This window comes from Lonchura striata, chromosome Z, assembly GCF_046129695.1.
Source record: "Lonchura striata isolate bLonStr1 chromosome Z, bLonStr1.mat, whole genome shotgun sequence".
Classification (NCBI taxonomy): domain Eukaryota; kingdom Metazoa; phylum Chordata; class Aves; order Passeriformes; family Estrildidae; genus Lonchura; species Lonchura striata.
In genome coordinates, this window is record NC_134642.1 from 81,297,886 (window position 1) to 81,319,007 (window position 21,122).

A 21,122-nucleotide genomic window follows, 5' to 3' on the forward strand; every position below is an offset into this window, starting at 1 on the left:
ACCTGCTGGAATGAGCCACAGAAATTATTAAAGGACTGGAACACCTCTACTGTGGAGACAGGCTGAGAGAATTGAGGCCAAAGGCTCCTGGGAGACCTCATAGCAGCCTTCCAGTACCTAAAGGGGGTTTACAAGAAAGGTGGGAACAGGCATTTTAGGAGGGCTGTAATGACAGGACAAGGGGTAATGGTTTTAAGCTGAAGAAGGGTCATGTCCCAGATTGCAAGGCAAGATGTATTCCATTTGCCATCTCTATGGCAGTTGTCTTCTGTAAAGTGAGCAGTTTTCCTTATCTCTTCCACAACCAATCCTCTCTCAGGGAAGACATCTGCTGATAATGATAATGATGGGCTATTGAATATCACTGCATGACCAATAAGAACTAGAACATCCCATTGTGAGATGCTCTGCCCAGAGAGAGGAGTCAAGCATTCCTAACTGGATATAACCTGGAGTTACTGGAACACCAGCATGGGTTTTCCTACACTGGATTTCCCAGAGGAACAGCTGCCTCTTCCACTGCAGGAAGACTACAGCTTTTTCTACAGGATCACTGCTCCCACAGAACCACACCTGACATTCCAGGAGGATTTCAGCCATAATTCCCAATTAAACTGCTGCCAACCCCCTGTCCGACAGGGTGTCAGGTTGTATTCTGGTTCTGTCAGTGTTGTTTTGGTTCACTGAATTGTTTATTTTCTCTTTTGATTTTCTTCTCTAATAAAAAACTGTTATTCTTCCTCCCATATTTTTGCCTGAGAGCCCCTATTAATTTCAAATTTACAACAATTTGGAGGGAGGAGGTCTACATTTTTTTTTTCCCATTTCAGGGGTGGTTCCTGCCTTCCTTAGCAGACACACTTGGTCCTTCCAAACCAAGACAGGTGAAATCAGATAATATTAGTGAAAAAATTATGGTGAGGGTGGTGAAACACTGAATTGTAAGTAGCACTGTATTGTAAGTAGCAAGATTGGAAAATTGGAAGTGGGTTGCCCAGAGAGGTGCCCCATCCCTGGAATCCTCAAGGTCAGGTTGGATGAGGTGCTGATCTAGTCAAAAATGTCCCTGCATATTGCATGGGAGTTGGACTAGATGGCCTTTAAAAGTCCCTTCAAACCCAAACTGTTCTGTGATTCTTTGATTCTAAGAAAAAAAGATTTCTTCAATGTTGAAGCATGTTGTCAGAAGGGTTGAGGCAGTCCTTACTGACCTTGGAAGCTGATACTATCAGTGTCACATAGTTCTTATGAAAGGGCAAAAAAGGAAGAAACACGTGTCTAAAAGAAAGAAACGTGTGTCTACTTTGTTGTCTTTTGCTGAAATTTTATCAAGCTCCCTGGCACATTTTTCCAAAATAGATTAAAAAATTTTTTAGTGGTAGTCATTTCAATCAGTCACCTTTAGTTTGGTGAAATTTTCTCCTCCCCCTTAAAAGAAGACTTAACAGACATTTGAATGTCAAGGCTAGATTAGATGGTTTTGGTTTTTAAGTTGGACTTTTTCATGGCCAAATTTGGAATGAAACTACTGGAAGATACTTTGATCTAAAGCTTTTTGGCACACATTCTGTTTTCTGAAAATAATACCCATTTATGGTCCTGGAGTGTTTAGGAATTATATGGAAGTATTTTTGAGTGTCTTTCAGTGGAATTTCAGAATGCCTTTAATGCACTTAACAAGCAGATTACATCAAGGAAAATGAAAATACAAACTTACGAGGTTCTATTGTCATAGCAGAATGTCAGAAAGATCCAAGGTGAAGAAATCAGTTTTATATTGAAGAGGGTGCAATTTCATGGCAACTACTTCATCACGAGTGACTTCTGCGGTTCAAATGTTCTTTGTGTGAAAACTTTTCTCTTCTTACTTACCTGCCACCCATCATGCAGCAAAGTCTGGTTCTGACTCTCCCAAAGTGAGCTGTTTTCCTGCAAAGGAGGCAGTTGTTCTCTGGTGTTTGCTTTCTAGCTCCTGGAGGCTTGAAAGCAGCAGGAAAGAGAGGCTGAGTGCTGCACTTGAAATTCTCAAGCGGGGAGCGAGGCCCATCTCTCTGGGCAGCTGGGGCTTGTTCTTTGGCTGCAGTCCAATTACTCAAAGTATTTTTAATCCATTTGGTTCAGTATAGCAGGTGAATGTTAAGTAAAACTATCCTGTATGATCATTCAGATGCTTCTCTGGGAGTCACCCTCATTCTGCTTGAGATTTTTAACTGCTGGGACTGAAGCCATTTTGGAATCTGGAATTAAATAACTAATGTTTGGGAATCTTCTTCTGCAAGAAGTACACATGTGCTTTTTATGTATTCTGCACATCACGGATTAAAAAGTTTAGGATCAGTTTGGATTCTTCTAAATCCATCGCTCTAATCCAGGTGTCCTGTAGCTGGCTGATGCTTAGAACTGTCTTGCCAAAAGAATGGTCCCTTAGAAATCAAATGTGTTGATGATTTTTTTCCCTTCCCTCATCTTTACCTAAATCTTCTGCTTATATCAAGCTAAAGTTTTGTTCAAGTAAATTTGGTAGGAACTGGATCATAACCGAGTTTAGAAGAAGCTGGAACACAAAGGCTGTTAAAAAACAAAAATTTTGAAGCTGGTGTCTATTAGGTAAGGAGATATAGATGCCAAATGCTAAAGAGTTTACCAAAATCCCATAAAAATTAGTGCTAATACTTTGGGAAAACAGTGAATTTTCAGGAAACAAATTCAGGGCATTACTATTGAGAGTATCCACTGTGTGGATACACAGGAACGAAGTTTCCAAGTTGTGCATGACTGTGATGGTGTTTTTGTCCTCAAATGCAAATGGAATGGAGCACAAGGTTAATGAGCTTCAGACCAAGCTGAAGCAAGAACACAAGGAGTCGGGACAAAGTGAAGTAGCTCCTGGGAATGCTATGCAGCATTTTATTACATGTTATAGCAAGAGGAGGGAATCCAGACTGCTGTCAGATATTAAGTAGGAATATGGTTCTAACACTGGTACAGCCCTATTGTTGCTGACCTGAGAGGTGACATGCTGCATTCTTAGTCTGTACCTGGGCTGTATGGATGCCTAAGAATTCAGAGCATCAATGCTGCAAGGAAAAGCAATGATTAAGAAGGTCAAGCTGGGTAAGACCCCTGTGGATACATTTCCAGCAAGAACTACAAGAATGTGATCAGGCATTTCAAGTTACTAATGAGAATGTGCTTGTGATACCTTTAAACAGTGCTAATTTTGAATATTTTTTTTTTTACTGAGGGTGAAATGATGTGAAGAAGAGTGGGGTCTGAGCACTTCATTAATGCCATAAAAAAAAAAAAAATGAGGGCATTAAAAATTATATTCCTGGTAAAATGCATCCTAGCTTCTAGGCATGCAGTAAAGTAGACACGTCAGGCAACACAGAATTTAACTACCCATAGTGTGGGTTTCTTACTGTTTATCTAGGGGCATCAGACCAGTGAACCTACTAGATCTTCTTTGTCCTGAAAGGAAAGAACAAGAAAACTGATAAAAGTTATGGATTGGCTTTTGCACAGGGAGTGACTGACTCGGTAGGTTGACTGCTGGCTCATGATTAGCAGGAGAGGAGAACATGGCCCATCACAAAGTCTGTAAAATCAACTGGACCCTGATGCATGTGGAACGATTTTTACACAGTACAGCAATTTCAGCTGGAACTGGTAAGTACACAATGTCTAATTAAGCTGTGGAAGTCATTGCCTGCAGTAGAAGTGCAAGAAGTGGAAAGCAGTTAGATACCAGTTGTGACTCAGGCTGGCCTCACAGAATTTTGTCAGATGGTGGGACAGTGTTTTTAGAGAATCACAGAGTGGCTGGGGCTGGAGGGGAACTCTGTACATCACCCACTCCAACCCCCCTGCTCCAGGGTCACCTGGAGCAGGTGGAGTATCTCTAGAGAGGGAGACTCCACACCCTCCCTGGAAAACTCCCAGTCCTCTGCCACCCTCAATGGAAAGAAATTTCTCCTTGTCTTGAGTGGAAAAACTTCTCTTTTAGTTTATGGCCATATAAATGCATTGACCTGTTCTCCAATATTCTCTTGGCAGACCCTGTCCCCCTGGGAAAGGTGCTGACAGGTTTTTTGGGGGGAAATGGCAGAGATCAGCACATCTGGAGCACAAAGGATGGGCTTCACCCTAGAAAACCCACCTTCCATGACTGTAACATCTTCCCTACCAGGAAAAGAAAAAGCTCCTAGGCTGGAGAAGCCATTGGACTCATGGCTGTGTTGCAGCAGCAATGTTCATATTTGCTTCTGAAAGGTGGGCATTTGTTGTGTTATTGTGTCCTTTCTTATAAAACAGAAGTCCTTCTCTGTGCAGTTCATTATTTGTAGAATTCTTTCAGGAGCCCACATGTAATGGTATTTTAGTTGCATTAATTATTAGTTTTAAGCACAGCTGCTTTGTCTGAGGTCGTTCTTCCAGCTGAAATGGGTTTGACTGCAAGGAAACATATTTTTCCAAGAAGACTATATTGGTCTTAAGTCTGAGAAACAGAGAAAGCAAATAAAACTATTTTGTTTAAAAAGGAATTTTTTTTTCAGGGGGGAAAATTATTTCTCCCCATATTTTAATTAGAAGTATTATTGTTTATGAAAAACTGTTGTTTAATTCATAATGGGGAAATGGTCAAATATTAAAATGAATAATTCTTGGAAAAAAGTAATTTCCTCAGTTACTTTCAATCATTTGCTTAGGTATTGACAGAAATTTCCTTGGAATCTGTCATCTCACTCAGAAAGCAGACTCTGAATTTACTGAAAAGTTTCAGCAAATATCTGCTGTGTGTAAAAAGCTCCCACTTTTTTTTCCCCACAAGACAAAATTTTTCTATAAGACCCATACAGTATGGAAATTTTCTGTGATGATACAGGATTTTGAAATCTTGGATGGTGGGGCCAAATTCTTGTCTATCAGGTTGTGGTCACGTGCTAATATTACTGATGACTTGCTTGCTGTTTAGGTTGCAGATAAGAGTTTTACTTCTATACTCTGGTTATAAAAGAGGTTTTGTTATTTTCTCATGTCAGCCACATTAAAATAAACATTGTTCTCCTGTTGAAGAGCCTCAAGAACTTTTGGCCTGTAAAAAAAAAGGGGGTTAGTTTTACTTACAGCAGTCTCGTCCTTTTCCCCTTCCAATGTTAAGGTGATGCTAAAAGTACCTGTTTAAGCCTATCACATAAGTGCTAATAATAGGTATTCATTAAAAAAAAAAAAAGTTAGTGTCACACTATGACACGAAATAACTCACACATTTACACTAGATACTAAGGAGGGAAAAGAGGAAGTTTATTCCTGACCGTGCAATATATAGAATTCCAAAAGTGACAGTGGATTGGAGGATCAAATTGCTACTTCTCCAACCACACTAGTCAAACTAACAGTCTATCAATTCTCTCCTCCTCCAAAGAAGAATGCAAAACAATCATTATTTACACAAACAGTGTGAAAACTCCAGTAGAAATATGTAAACATTAGAAGGCATAGAAAACTTATAAAAGAAACTTAACATTTTCAAAAAACCAAGGTGACAAGGTAGGGACTTATGTTATTGAGCTCATAATTTTGTAAGAACAGAGCATCTCAAGCAAGTGGGGAAAGCCACTTTGTTTATCTGGCTTGTGCTTGGCGTTATGGAAAACACAAACACGCTTAAAAAAAAAGCAGTGCAGGAATTATTGAAACAGGCACAGGTGCAATGCTAAGCTTCTGTTCCAGCAACCAGGAAGAACACCAGCAGAGAAATCTTATTCTTTTTCCTTGGTGCCCCACTTGAGGGTGTTATATGATGGTTCTCAATACTGTGACTTGTGAGATAGGAAAAGCTGTACAACTTGGTAAAGGTCTGCCTTGTATTCATGGCTGGGAGCTGTGTTTAGCACTAGCTGAACACAAGGTTGGCCTGGATATGGACAGTGAAAAGCCATGGGTCACTGCACTGCTCTCTTGGATCTAATTTAGAGCACCCTACCTTTTGTTACATTTGTCTTGTAATGTTTACCATATCTCTGAAGGCTGGACTATACTACTGGACCTGATGATCTTAAAGGTCTTTTTCCAACCTAAATGATTCTGAAAGAGTGAAAACCTCTCCTTTATTTGCTTGGGGTTACTTTGCCTTGCATTATTGTGACTGACAGGTGGGTGTGTGTTTTAAAACAGCAAATAAATTCAGGACAGTTTAGCAAAATGAAGGGGGGTCAGGCACTCCAAGATCACCTGTGAAATTGTCTGAATGCTGCTGTTGTCTGGAGAGCTTGATGTGAACACTTCTGCCATCTGCCAGAACTCTTTGCCAAAATAATTACAGATCAACTGCAAGGAAGTCTGAATGACCATTACCAACCATGCTGGCATTCCCCTAGCAAAAATATTGTCTCCATGCACTCCAAAAACATTTAAGGTGTATTTTAAGTAGCAAGATTGGAAAACGCAGATCCTGTTTCCAGCTCTCTGTGTTTAGTCAGTGGCAGTGCATTGAAGGCTCTAGATCCATTTATGCTCATTTAAATCTTTGGCCTTAGCACTTAACAGAGGATGCTTGGAAAGATTCTGAACACATTTAGTGTTTCATTCCCCTTGGGTGTGTAAATTTCCAAAGCTGCTGTATAATCTTGGCCTGGAGATCCAGCACAGAGCATATTGTCTGTGGGACTGCGTGTCCTTGGCTCACCATCAGATGGGAAGAGGTGCTGGTTCTGGCTTTGCATGTGCCTCTGCTTTTAGAAACAGTTTGGGCAAGTGGAGGAACAGTTCTGCAGAGCCATTACAGTCTCTTCTGTACATGATGTTTGGGCACATTTTAAAGCCTTTATTTCCTCAGCCATGAAATCTTCTTTGAGTGGTTGCATTCTATCTTGTAAGTACTCTAGTCAGGGCTTTTCCAGCATGTGTTTACAAGCCTCTGTGGGCATGCTTGCCATGGTAATTCCTGGCTACGTTTTACTGGGAATGTCGTGATACTCATAGGGTTTGGAGGGAGAAGCAGCATTCCAAGTGGGAAATTACATCCACAATTTCCAGTGGCATGCACCAAAGCTACAGGCCTAAGACTTCTTTAGAAAGTATTCCTCTTTGTAAGGGATGTGCATTCTTTATATTTTCTCTGTTCGTAATACTTCCTTCAATATATACAAATGTTCTCATTTTACTCTTTCTCTCTGCTCACTGTCATTATCAAAAATAGTACTTAAAACCAAAAAAATAGATTAAACTAACCTCCTCTGTTTTTTTATGCGCACCTTCCTAGTTAAATGTGTCTGAGCTGATGAGCTATCACTTGTTGAGTCACGGCAAACCCTTTGTCCACATTATGACTAGTAGATATTTAATTGCCTCCTGAATTAAATTGTTATTTCCACCTTCCCATGGTTATTTTCTCTTATCTCCTTTGCCATTCACATTACAAAGTAACAATGTTGTAATTATTTTGAAAAGAATGAAATTACTTTGCCTGTGAGACACTCAATCTTGGTAGCTCTAACAATGTAGAACTGTGGGGCGGCAGGCAAGAGTGTCACCTTGCAAAATAGGAGAGAAAGGCACAAAGGGAATTACACATATTATTTAATAAGGGGGGAGTCATCTTGATGTTGACTGAGACAGATGTGAACCTGAAGATCACTGTGTAGAGTAGGAGCATATAGGTTTTGTGTGTTGTGGTCAAGATCCTGATGGAAGAGACCTGAAAGTGAGTAAATTACCCAGTGTGAAAGGTGTTACATCAGCACACCAGCATTTGTAGTCCATAATTAGGGCTGTGTGGACCAGAAGTGTTATCCATGGAGCCCCTGCAGTGGCCAACACTTGTCTCCCAATGCTCACTTCCACAGTGGGGCATTTGTGGCATTCCTGAGGAGCTGAAGTTATGAATAAGGTGTAGCAGATTTTGCTGAGAGATACAACAGGTCATACACATGAACTGTGTAAGGCCTGTGAGGGGATATGCTGAGCTTGAGCTGAACATCACTGCTCTCTTCAGCTTTGGGGGACAATCTCCATTCTTCTCTCTGCAGTTCTGGTAGTCCCAGTACCCTGATGCCTCAAGGGGAAGAAGACTCTTGGTACCTGGTCAGAGCACAGTGTTTCTCCTTGTGAGTTCTGCATCCCTGTGCCCTACACACACAGCCTTGGATGATGATTTTTAACTTTCATATCTCAAAGTATAGTAGAAAAAAATGTAATGTTTTGGACTGTTTCTAGATTCTCACCTGTTTTGCCTTATTTCTCTGTTTTCTGCCACCATCTAGGGTTTTCCTAGGGTGTTCCCAAGGCTCTGAAAACAAAGGTATTGGTCCAGTCATTTCCAACCTTGGCTTATGGGCAGAAGTCCTGATTAAGTAATATACTCTGAGCAGCATCAAGGTATCCCTGTCAGCCCTGGAAGCTGTGGGCTTGGTTTAGCTTTTTAACTTGTTTGTCCACATAGCAGTGGCAAAAGGCATTGCAAACAGGTGGTGGTGGCTGTCCACAGAGCGAGGGAACCCTCACTCTAAACCTTGAGAAGTACTCCAGGTTTAAGGTAGAATGTGAGAAGCATCCTGGGAGGTTTTCCCCCAATAATTTCTGTGTGCAGCAGGAGCACACTAGCCAAAAGGTGCTTTTTGACCTGCCTGAAATGGCCATGGGCTATATTAATACACTGTAGAGTTTTTTTATTTCTTCTGGTGAAAGTGAACAGTAATTTTTAATTCATTTTCCAAAACAAATAAACAGTATTTGCTTTGGAGGATTTGTGTTAGTCCAAATGGCTGATGATCCAGTCCAAAAGCTGATGGATTATTCTTTTCTTTTCCAATGGTAGGAAAATATGATGACCAAACATGATGCAGGTCCTTTTTTTTTTGAGGAACAAAAGCCTTGTATTTCACCTTCTGCATGTTTTTAAGTTGTTACATAAGTACAAAATAGTTAAGCTGAAAACCATAAACAGTAATATAGATCTAGCAGTTGATCTGCATGTTTATTTAACTCTGCTTTCAAAGAAGAGATTTGCATTAGAATTGAGACTCATATATTTTAAATTACCTATAAATCACATATAATTTAAGTTTCCTGTCAATTACAATTTATTTTTCACATAGCAGCTTTGCTAACTGAAATACAGTCAACCTGTCTCCAGCCATATATGCAGTGAAAAGTTCTTTTTCTTTTTTTCTTTCACTGAAATTGGGTGGAGAGCAGAAACCTGCACTATCAGAACTGTTTGCAGCATAGCAAGAGATCAGAGACATTTTGCAGGGCAAGCATCAAGACTTTGGAACAATCCCGCCCCAGCACATTTTCTACTCAAGTCTCCTCCTGACAGTGAGTGTCTGGGTCTGAAAATGGCCTTTCTCCAGTAACCACTGTGCATCCCTGAGCCTGGCAACATTATACAATAAACAGTCACCTTCTCTCTGCCTTCCCAAATGTATATAAAATTTGCCATGGCTGAAGTCTGTCTTTTGGGAAGTTCCAGAGGTAATTGTCTGGAGTTAACTTACAGGGCTCCTGTCAAAAGGAATTAGTATTTCAGCAACTCCTTGGTCAACTCCATGGCAGTACCAAAATAGCTGACTGCCTCAGACATCAGCTGGCCTTGCTTAGGTGGAGCAACTCAAATGTTTTTAAAAGCAAAATAGTTATCATGTTTCCATTGTGTCCTGCAGCAAAATTCTTCTGGCCAAAAAGGTTTCAAGGGAATGAGTGTCTTTATTTTTCTCTCTCTCTATCTCTATTTATAGCTTATGAACATTGGGAAATGTATGACAGGGAGCTGGAGGAGGAATGGATTTTAGGACTTGAAGGTCAAATATTTTGTTCAAGGGAAGCCTGAGTTGTTTATGATGGAAAGGACAGCCTGATGGCAAAGCTATGTGCTGTGTTTAAGGTACACAGCTGCAAAGAGAAACTGATTAAATTCAGGATCAGATCTTCAGTGGACACAATGGATTCTTTCTCACACACATACAGTGCTCATCTGGAGTCCAGAGCCTCTCTTGAAGCTCTTTTTGATATGAAATTCAGCAGCTTTTATGACCAGATCAAGTGCTCTTTTTTCTCATTGTTCATAACAGTATTTGCAGTATGAGAAAATAATACTCAGCACTAGTAAGAAATATTCAACAAAGTACAAATAAAACTGTGTTCCATCATGAATTTTTTTCCCTACAGCACACTTTCCCATGGTCATTTTATCCACTGATGACTGCATCCCAGCTGGAGCAGGCTGGCAAAATTAATCCAAAGTCCTTGAATTCAAGATGATTCAAATGGATGAGGGATCTTTTTCTGAGGTTATCAGTTTAAAGATGTTTGGCACTTGGCCTTCAAACTGTGAGCTGTCTAATCCCTATCTTGGTAAAGTCAGCAGCAATGTCTTCACTGACTTTAGCAGAAGTGAACCTTAGATCATTACTGCTCAGATATGATCCTTTGAACCATTTCACTCTCAACTGCATACAGCTGTGTGTCAGATGTGATTATTTCATTGCTTATTCAGGTTTTCTCTCATTTCCTTTTGCTTTTCTATCTCAAATGGTATTTCACCTTCACTGTTTCTTATTTTACCAGACTTAATTGGAAATGCATTGGTCTTACAATTTTTAACACTACGCATTCCTCCTGCTCCTTGTAATTTTCAACTCCATAGTCTGGGCTGGGATGTTAAAACATCTTTCCTAAAAGTAGAGTAGCACTTCATCTTGGAGTTCTTTGGAGGCAATGTCCAGCCACAAAATCTCAATCTAGGTACAAGGCTACTCAGAAATTGTCTTGATACTGATTCTTTTTAGACTTCTAAAAATTAAAAAAAAAAAGGTAAAAAGGAGAAAAATATTTAAGCTTGCATTATGTTGTACAAATTTTCCTGAACTATTGTTTTTCTTCTCACTTTGGGGAAAAAAAAAAGTAAACCAACAAATTTGAAATATGTCTGTGTTATAAGGCTCATTCTAATTCAGCTGACAGGTCTGGGTGATCCCAAATAAAACAGAGAAGGGTGGAGGGGTGAAAGTAACCTTCTACTGCTCTTACGTCACTTTGAATTGCATGTGTTCATGAACACACTCACTTCAGGTAGTGGTGATCCTCTCTTGTTAACTTAAATTAGGGGAAGCTTTGATTCTGTTCTCTTTGAGATGGTTTTTCTTATTGTATGCTGCAAGAGCTCAGTGTGTAGGAGCAATGTATAATATACATGTATGCAATGAGTATTTGACTCAAAAGCCAAAGCCCCGTAATCTCTGAATTATTTAAAATGGAGAACCAAATGATGATTTCAGCTGCAGTCAGCTGAGTAGGTGGTGTCAATAACTGACAAATTTGACCTAGTTCCTGTTTATTGTGATACCTGGTATTTTTGGCAAATTACATAAACAAATATCCTGGTATTTTTCTTGGCAAACAGCATGAATACCACTCTTGCTTTATTCTCTTTGTCCCAGCAAATGCTTTATGGCAAGTATTCATCACCAAATAAAGGGTGAGATCATGTGCAGTGCAAAGCCCATTAGGTCATGTATTTTGGCATTCTGCTGGGCTGCAAGGTCTGCCACAAACTTGGCCGAACTGCGCACGATGCTGACAGTGTTTCCCAGGCAATAGGAATCAGATAGCCTTTTTCCTTTGTGCACAGAAGTGTGTTCTTGATGTGGTGAGTAGTGGTGGTGTGCTACAGGGCTAGACTTGTTTGCCTAACCAAGACTTGTAGGTAAAAACGTGAAACTGAGATGTTTAAAATATGCCCTTGTTAGGGATTTTTTAAGCATTTACACCCACTTTTGCATTCATGAACTTTTTTCCCACCCTGTCTTTGCCCACCATCTCTCTAGCCTTTGTAGTACATCTCTGACACCTTCCTCTCCCACTGTGTCCCCTGCCCCACTGGTGGCTTCAGTCAGCTTTAAATACCATCCACTGCCATGAGTAATGAGCTCCTCTTGGGAGATTTCCCTGGGAAATCTGAGACTTTGGCTTCTCTGTCAGTATTTACTTTGCTGCTGATGGCTCTGACATGTGTCCTTCAGTTACCAGAGCAGAAGTCAAGGGGCCTTGTGCAGGCTGAAGCTCCTTTTCCAGCAGTGCCCTGTGGATATGAATATCTACCTTCCTCCAAGTCGCTTTTGAAACTCCTGCTAACTGGCTGACAAATGGAAGGTAGTCACCTCAATATACCCACAAATATGATTTTTAGGAATTACAGTGCACTGGAATTGCAGATGGGCTGCATGCACAATGCTTCTTACTCATGACCTTCTAAGCATCAAGCTTAATGAACGCATGGTGCCCCTGATGGCTGCAGTAGTCCACACATGTACTCTGTTGTTTTTCAGTGTTTCTCAGAATTGCATGGATGTAAAATTTACTGGAATTAGTGGAAGGACTCCATCTAGCAGCATGTGCCCTAATCAGTGGTGAAGAAGAGTTTACAGGCAACCTGATGGCCAGATCAATCCTGCAGTAGGTTACTAACATGATCTTGTGGAGGGGTCTGCTAATAGGCTGGGTTATTGTTCAAAAGAAGTTAAAAAAGGTGCTCCCAGAATTATTTCAGTTAGGTTGTCTCTTTTTAAAATACTCATTTTCATTCACTTTTCTCTGTGCTTTCCCTATAATAAAAAATCAACATTCACATTTTTGTAGCTTGGTCACTCTTCACCCATGTAAATGATAAATCTGAGAAAAGTAACTCAGTTTAAGGTGGAGCTTGAAATGTTTATGGAGGGAACCAAAAGACATAGTTACCTACCTTAATATGGACTCTGTGTGAGAACTGAGGGAGCCTCTTTCTGTCTTATTTTTCCAGAACACATGCTGTAAAAATTCTAAAGATACTAATCTGCATGTACCTGTTGCAGTACCTTTATGCATTTACAGCTTTATTCTAGACTAGCAACATGACTCTTGACAAATTCTTGTTATTTATAGTGGCTGCTGGCTGTACCTCCACCAGAAATCTTGGAGGATGTGGAAGATGAAGGACAATATTGGAATGTCTTGCTTGTGCTGCTGCTGTCCTTAGGTAATCACCTGGAACTGAGCATCAAAGGGACCCATCTGTTCTGCCATGCCCAGGGGGGAATCAGGTACAGGTGGTTTATCAGCTCCTCAGTGCAAGTGTTGCAGAGCTGTTTACATAAATCTTTTTAAATCTGCACCGAGGTGTTTCATGGCATGGTACAGAACTTTGTAAAGAAACAGTGGAATAAGCATCTCAAAAAGATGCATAGTATCAGACATTACTTCCCCATTATCTCTTGATATGCTCTAACAGGGCAGTTGATTGCTGATGGATGCAAGTGTTATCCTGATTTAAGTGAGACTCTGCAGCACTCATGCTTCTCTGTCAATTCTCTATTTCTTCATTGGTTCTGGATTAAATCTAAAAAACTGGCTTTGTTTATGTCCCTCTAAAAACTGGCAGTAGAGTTAGTGGTAAATAACTTACTTAGCTGTCTACTCTCACACTGTTTACTGTGGCTTCATTTTACATGATTTGTTTTGTTGAATTTTGCACACTCTCCTGCCCCCAAAAAAACTCTTCTGGATGGTGAATGACCTGCCACAAAACCTTCTTGTACCCATGGATGGCTTCAGGGCTTGTAATTATTCTGAAGCTCAGAGCTGTTACTTCTGAAAGACAAACACATACAAAAAACAGACCCAAACCAAATCAAACCAAAGTGTCTGGCATTCAGCTGGTGCTACCTTGGTCTCTGGACCCATGCTAGCCTGATTGTGGCTACTGGAATGAAGGACTCCACGTGTGAAGCTATCCCTGGCAGAGCAGAAAAGCTTCAAAGATTTTGATCACCCTACGTGGTACCGCACACATTCTTTTGGATAACTGGGCTAAATTGGGCTGACAGTGCAAAGTGCTGACAGTGCACCAGAGTGCTGTGTCCAGTTCTGGGCTCCTCAGAACAAGGAAAATGAGCTACTGGAGAAGGTCCAGCAGAGGCCCATGAAGATGGTTCAGGGACTGAGGGATCTGGGCCTGTTTAGTCTGGAGAGGACTGAGAGGGGATCTTGTTAGTGCAGATAATTAGATGCAAGGTGAATACCAAGACAATGGTACCACACAGCTTTTGGTGGTTTCCAGCAACAGGAAAAGGAGTGATGGCCATGAATTAAACCAACTCAAGATGAGGAAGAACTTTCCATTGAGGTTGGTAGAGCACTGGAACAGGGGGCCCAAGGGGATCATGGAGTCTCTCTCTCTGGAGAGATTACAACCCCAACTGGACATGTTCCTGTGGCACCTGCTGCAGGTGACCCTGCCTTGGCAAAGGAGATAGGATGGATGATCTCCAGAGAGGTCCCTCCCAACACTTACACTTCTGTAATTCTGTGATTTTTGATGTCAGAAGAGGCAGGTTGGAAAAATGGAAAGCCCATCACACATGAAAGCTCATGATGCTGGGCTGCCACAGAGATGGAGAACACAGCTTGTGTTTGAAGTTCTGGGATGGGAACAAAGGGGAGACTCCAGGGGTGACAGCTGGGGAGGTGGGGATATGTCCTGGCTGTTTCTGGGGTCAGGGTGTTGCTCCTGTGAAGGGATAGTGATGATGCCTGAGGGCCAAAAGAGAAGGGGGTTGAGAACATCCGAGATATTTTCAGTGTTCTGTGTCAGAAATAGTGCAGGACCAGGGAAGTGATTCTTCCTCCTGTACTCAGAGCTGCTGAGGCCACACCTCAAGTGCTGTGTCCAGGTCTGGACCCCTCAATTCAAATGGACACCGAGGGGCCAGAGTCCAGAGAAGGGAACGGAGCTGGGGAAGGGTCTGGAGCACAGATCCGATGAGAAGTGGGTGAGGGAGTAAGGTGGCCTAAGCCTGGAGAAAAGGAGGCTCAGGGGGGACCCTGTGTCTCTGCACAACTCTGACAGAACGGGACAGCCGGGGGAGGCTCTGCTCCTACGGAGCGAGATGACAAAGCTTCAATCTGCGCCAGGGAATTAGGAATAATTTATTCACAGAAAAGGTCGCCCGGCATTGGAACGGGCTGCCAGGGAGGTGGTGGAGTCCCCTGGAAGCGCTCAGGGAGCAGCTGGATGTGGCACTCAGTGCCGGACCGGGCGGTGTCGGCTCACCGCCTGCCCTCGGTGCTCTCAGGGGCCTTTTCCAGCATCCTTGATGCTGTGCTGCCGCGGGGGCGCGCAGGGGCGGGCGCGGGGGCGCGCCCCGGCCCGGGCGGCGCCACGTGGCCGCGCGGCCTCCGCGCTCCCGCCGGCAGGTGGCGCGCGCCCGCCGCTGCCGGGGCGCGGCGCGCTCCCGCTCCCGCCTCCTGCTCCCGCTCCTGACCCCACTCCCGCCTCCTGCTCCCGGTCCCGCTCCTGACCCCACTCCCGCCTCCTGCTCCCACTCCTGACCCCACTCTGGGCTCCGCTCCCGCTCCCGCTCCTGACCCCACTCTGGGCTCCGCTCCCGGTCCCACTCCTGACCCCACTCTGGGCTCCGCTCCCGCTCCCGGTCCCACTCCTGACCCCACTCTAGGCTCCGCTCCCTCTCCCGGTCCCGCCTCCCTCTCCCGTTCCCACTCCTGACCCCACTCTCGGCTCCGCTCCCGCTCCCGCCTCCCGCTCCCGGTCCCACTCCTGACCCCACTCCCGCCTCCCGCTCCCGCTCCTGACTCCACTCTCGGCTCCCGGTCCCGGTCCCGCCTCCCGCTCCCGTTCCCACTCCTGACCCCACTCTCGGCTCCGCTCCGCTCCCAGTCCCACTCCTGACCCCACTCTCGGCTCCGCTCCCGCTCCCGTTCCCACTGCTGACCCCACTCTAGGCTCCGCTCCCTCTCCCACTCCCGGCCCTCTCCCGCTCCCGGCCCCGCGCACGGCGCTGCCCCGGTGCCCGGCGGGGCCGGTGCCGCTCCTCGCCCGCCCCGCCGCCGTCGTGCTCCGCACACGTGCTGCGGGAGCGGCCCCGCCGGGCGCGGGGAGCCGCGGGCTCACCGCGGGCTCAGCCAGGCTGGAAACGGCTCTGAGATCATCGAGTGCGGCCTGTGACCCACCTTGTCACCCAGACCACAGCGCCGAGTGTGTTCCACTCTCTCCTTAAACACCTCCAGGGACAGTGACTGGGCAGCCCGGTCCAGTGTGCAATCCGCCGTTCCGTGAAGAATTCTTCCTGATATCCGACCTAAACCTCCCCTGGTGCAACTTGAAGCTTTGTCTTCTCATCCTGACCCTTGTTCCCTGGGAGCAGAGCCTAATCCCCACCTGGCTGCCCCTTCCTGCCAAGGAATTGTGGAGGGTGAGAGATATCTGAGCCTCTCGAGCTCCCTCAGCTGCTCCTTATCAGACTTCTGCTCCCCACCCTTCCCCAGCTCCATTGCCATTCTCTGGACTTGCTCCAGCACCTCATCATCTTTCCTGAAGTGAGTAACCCAGAACTGGATATAGGACTCAAGGTGTGGGCTCAGCATGGCCAGCACAGGGACGGGCACTGCCCTGTTCCTGCTGCCACACCACAGCTGGCACAGCCCAGGTGCCACTGGCTTTATTGGCCACCTGGGCACACCTGGCTTTATGTTCAGCCACTGTTGACCAGCACCCCGAGGTCATTATCCACTGAGGCACTTTCCCCCCAGCCTGTAGCACTTCAGGGGTAGAAAACGTGACCTGCCAACAGTCCTGTGGTTTCCCGTGTTGGCTGAGGCTCACATAGTGAACTCTGAATTTTGGTTGCCCCCTTGTTCTTTGCATTCAAATGATTGTATCTAGTTTTCTTTTCCTCTGAGCTTAGATTTGATTTCCCTGATATCCTTGACTAAGTTGCTTCCAGTGTTACCTTGTTACTCCAAACAGTCGTCTTTTCCACCAAACTGGTCGGTGTTCCATGCAGCATTACAAGATGCTATGTGCCAAAGACATTTTAAAATCTTTGTTGAGAGGAGGACAAGTGCCAGCAAAGCTTCAGCCCCGGACATGAGAAGAGCAGACATCAGGCTGATCAGGGAAGTACTGAGTCAGGTTCCCTGGAAAACACCTTTGAAGGTGCTCGGGTCCATCAGTGCTGGGCAGTTTTCAAGCACTACCTCCCAGGATCACAGAAGCAGACAGTTCCAGAATGCCGTAAGTCAAGCAGATGAAGCAGAAAGTCAGCTTGACTAAGTAAGGATGTCCTTTGCAAGCTTCAACCAAAAAAGGCATTTCCTCAGTGGGAGCAAGGTTGAGTGGCACTGAGGAATACAGAGATGCTCCTTGCCACAGTAGGGAGAAAATTTGTTCAGCCAAAGCCTAATTTGAGTTGGCCAGAACTGTGGGGGACAATAAAAAGAGGTTTTATTAAGTATGTTAATAGCAAAAGGTGGTCCAGAAATAACATGAGTCCACTGATGAGGATAGTAATTTCAGAAACAGGGACATGGACAAAACAGAGGTGTTGAATGCTTTCTTCTCTTCCATCTTCAGTACAGATGACAAGTTAAGGGATCCCAGGGCCCTGAGCTGGAGCACCATGGAAATGAGAATGATCAACTCCCAGTTGTTCCTGACCTTGCATAGGATGTGCTGTTCCAGCTGGATCCCTGTAGGTCTATGGAGCCTGATGGAATTAATTAAAAAGTAGTCATTGAGCTGCTGATATCATGGCAAAACCTCTCTTGATGATTTTTGAGCAGTCTTGAGAATATGGTAATGTCCCAGATGACTGGAAGCTGGTGAATGTCCCAGTTTTCAAGAACAGCAATAAGGATGACCCTGCAAACAATAGGCCTGCCAGTCTCACTTCAGTAACTAGTAAAATTATGGAGAAGATTGTTCTGGGAGATATTGAAAAACACCTGGAGGACACACTGGCCACAGCCAGCTCAGGTTTATGAGGAGAAAGTCCTTGTTAAACCTGATTTCCTTTTACAGTGACATGACCCACCTGGTTGATCAAGAGAAGACAGTTGATATAATCTTTCTGTATTTCACCAAAGCTTTCCATACTGTCTTTCCCAGGATTCTTCTGGACAAAATATTCATCCCACAGCTGGATAAACACATCATGTGATGGGTGATTAATGGCTCACAGATCAGGCACAAAGGATTATGGTGACTGAGGTGACATCAGACTGGGGACGTGTTGCTGGTGGGGCTCTGCAGGGCTCTGTTCCTGGCCCTGTGCTCCTCAGCATCCTCAAAAATTACCTGTATGCAGGACAGGAAGGGATACTGGGCAAAGTTGCCAATGATAGTAAGTTGGGAGGAGCTGTTGAATGTCTCAGAAGTAGAGAGGGCTGGACAATCACCAGCCATAGGAATTTTAAAAAGAGAAAGTGCAGGAGTCTGCCCCTGGGATGGGGCAACCCTGGATGTATGGACAGACAGGAAAGAGATGTTGGAGATGGTGCCGTGGGATGGTCCTGGGACTCCTGGTCAGTGGCCAGCTGGAAACGAGCCAGCAGTGCCCCGGAGCCAGGAGGGACATCCCTGTCCTGGGGGCACGGAAAAATACTGCTTATAATTTCAAAAGAGTAGCTAGAATACTGAACGTACTCCAGGATCTTCCTTCTAAGTTCTCCAAACTTCTCACTGGGTCTGTAGTATAAAAACAAGCCCCGATAACTGAACTTGTTTCCCTTCTTTCATTTTCCAGCAAAAACTGCCATGCAAATTTGTGCAAAAGCCTGGAAACACAGAGGTCAGCGGCAGCGCCCGGAGCCAGGAGGGACATCCCTGTCCTGGGGGCTCCGGCCCAGCATGGCCTGTGGAGTTGCGTTATGTATATGTTTTATTATCCCTGTATTATGTATTGGTTTATTCCTTTGTACCCCCGTGTGCAACTTGGTTTATCCCCAGTTTTCCCGCCTTGTCCTCCCTTCCCGCCTTCCCAGTATCTATCCGTCACCCTGAAAGAGGCATTTTACCCCCCCGGGTGCCTTGTCTATCACTCGGTGCCCCTTCCCATCCATCCAGAAGCTTCTACTCAGGGCACCGGGTGATTGGGCGAGGACCTGGGGCTCCCCCCATATCCTTCCCCCATTGGGCCCCGCCGTGTCCCCCCATCCCGGAGCCACCCCCTATCCCTATCCCATTGGTCGTTGGATACCCCTCCCTTACAGTTTATAAGCCAGTGCAAGCACCTTGTGCTTGTTCCTGTTGGCTGGCACCGTTCTAGGATATTTGGCCCCGTTGGGCTACAATAAACTCGGACTTAGCCCCCAGCAGGATCCGCTCTTCATTTACCACCGCGAGGCTTGCTAGCGCTGCCCGGAACCCACAAAGGCACTCTCCAAACCCCAGCTGGGAGCGGCGGAGGGTGCCTCCATCGCCCGCCCTCGCCCCAGGACGAGCTAGCCGGGGTGAGAGAAAAGGGATCTGGGGCGGGAGCGCGGCAGCTGGCGCCCAACAAGCGGCCCCGTATTTGCGGCGTTGGACCCCTCGTTTGAGGATTTTTAGGGTCGTGCGGACCCGAAGAATCGTCCTCCCTGGCCGTCAGCTTCCCCGGCAAGAGCAGCAAACCCACGTTCTAGTGGGTGGCACTCTCGGGGACAGGATCGGCAGCTCCGGAACGCACCGCCGGAGTCGATCCTCTCGCGGAGGAATCCTACGATTGGTTTTTCTTTTCCACCCTTCCCTCTCGGACCCCTTTGGTTTGTGAGTATAGGGGCCCCTGGGGCTTTCCCGGTCCTTTTTTGGTTGGTTCCTTTCCCCTAGGGTTTAGGGAAAGGATCCCTTTTTGGTGGGTTTCTTTTTCCCCAGGGTTCGGGCCAGGGAGGGATTGTCCCGCTCTGCCCTGGGCCAGGGGGCTCAGCTGGAATTTTGTGTGCAGCTCTGGGCAGGGCAATGTCAAAATGCCACTGAGGAGGCCGTGGGGACATGCAGGGCCGTGGCGAGGGGCAGCTCCGCCGGGAGCAGCTGAGGGCACTCGCTCTGCTGGGATGGAGGAGAGCCAGGGGAGACCTCAGGGCAGCTCTGCAGCTCCTCGTGAGGGACAGAGGAGGGGCAGGCACTGAGCTCTGCTCTGCGGGGACGGGGACAGGGACAGGAGATGGCCCCAGCTTGTGCCATTAGGTGGATATGAGGAAAACGTTTTTCACCTAGAGACTGGTTGGGCACTGGAACAGACTCCCCAGGGATGTGATCACAGCATCAAGCCTGTCTTGAGTAGGAGAAGGTTTTGGACAACACTCTCAGGTGCATGGTGTAATTTTTGGGGTAGTCCTGTGCAGGGCCAGGAGCTAGACTTGACAGGCTTTGTGGGCCTCTTCCAATTCAGGCTGTTCTATAATTCTGTGATTCTAAGTCTCTTCATTAGCAGGTAATTCTGTCCTGCTCACTGGCATGTTTTTATGGAGAAGAAGTTCCTTACCACTGAGTTCGTTCACAGCTGAGAAGGATAAGGGTAAAATGGCAGCAGGAAAGAATTTTGGCCTGAAGTTGTGTCAGAGAGGTTCAGGTTGGATATTAGGAGAAGGATCCTCCCCCAGAGGGTGTTTGGCCACAGGAACAGGCTCCCCAGGGCAGTGGTCATGACACCAAACCTGCCAGAGTTAAGCAAGAATTTGGACACCACTCTCAGTGCACACACACGCTGTGTGTGCCCTGGAGGGGTGTTCTTGCTGGGTTGCACCAGAGTTCTTCCTCTGCTGACAGATAACCAAGGGAACAGCTTTGGCCTTCTGAGATTTCTCCTCTGCTCTCACCAGATGAGCCCAAACATCGGGCAGCTGGACAGCAATCTCCATACTTCCTTTGATTAGGGATGTGGTATTTTTAAATCTGTGAATTAGCAATATGGCTGGGTTTCAGTTCTGCAGAGGGAAGTTACACGGGAAATGCCACCTGTCACCCACAGTGCAACCTTTTCAGTGGCATTGTCTAATAAAAACATACACAACAGTAGTACTTGCAAGTCAGCTGGGTTTTGCTTCTCATGCACTGGCGATGTAGGATAGAGTCATTCCCCCAAAAAGCTGATATTGTAAATAGCTAAGGTCCCACACTGAAGACTTATGGAAGGAGATCTTCACTGCTAAGTGCATGGCGGTCTTACTTATCCTTAATGACAAACTATTAATATAGTTCAGGCAAATACATCATTCTCAACAGCTCCTTGTTTTTTGCCATTCTCTCTGGTCTTGTCCTTGTAAATTCAATTTCACAGGCACAATCTGTAACACAGCAGGTGCCAAGT

General features: G+C 45.4%; 1 long non-coding RNA gene across 1 annotated transcript; it reads left to right on the forward strand.

Moving 5' to 3' along the window:
• Nucleotides 1–2,627: 2,627 nt before the first annotated feature.
• Nucleotides 2,628–13,073, forward strand: LOC116184573 (uncharacterized). The gene is made up of 3 exons (XR_004149329.2): nucleotides 2,628–3,669; nucleotides 4,057–4,272; nucleotides 12,925–13,073. It is a non-coding gene; the product is annotated as an uncharacterized LOC116184573 (long non-coding RNA).
• The last annotated feature ends 8,049 nt before the right edge of the window (nucleotides 13,074–21,122 follow it).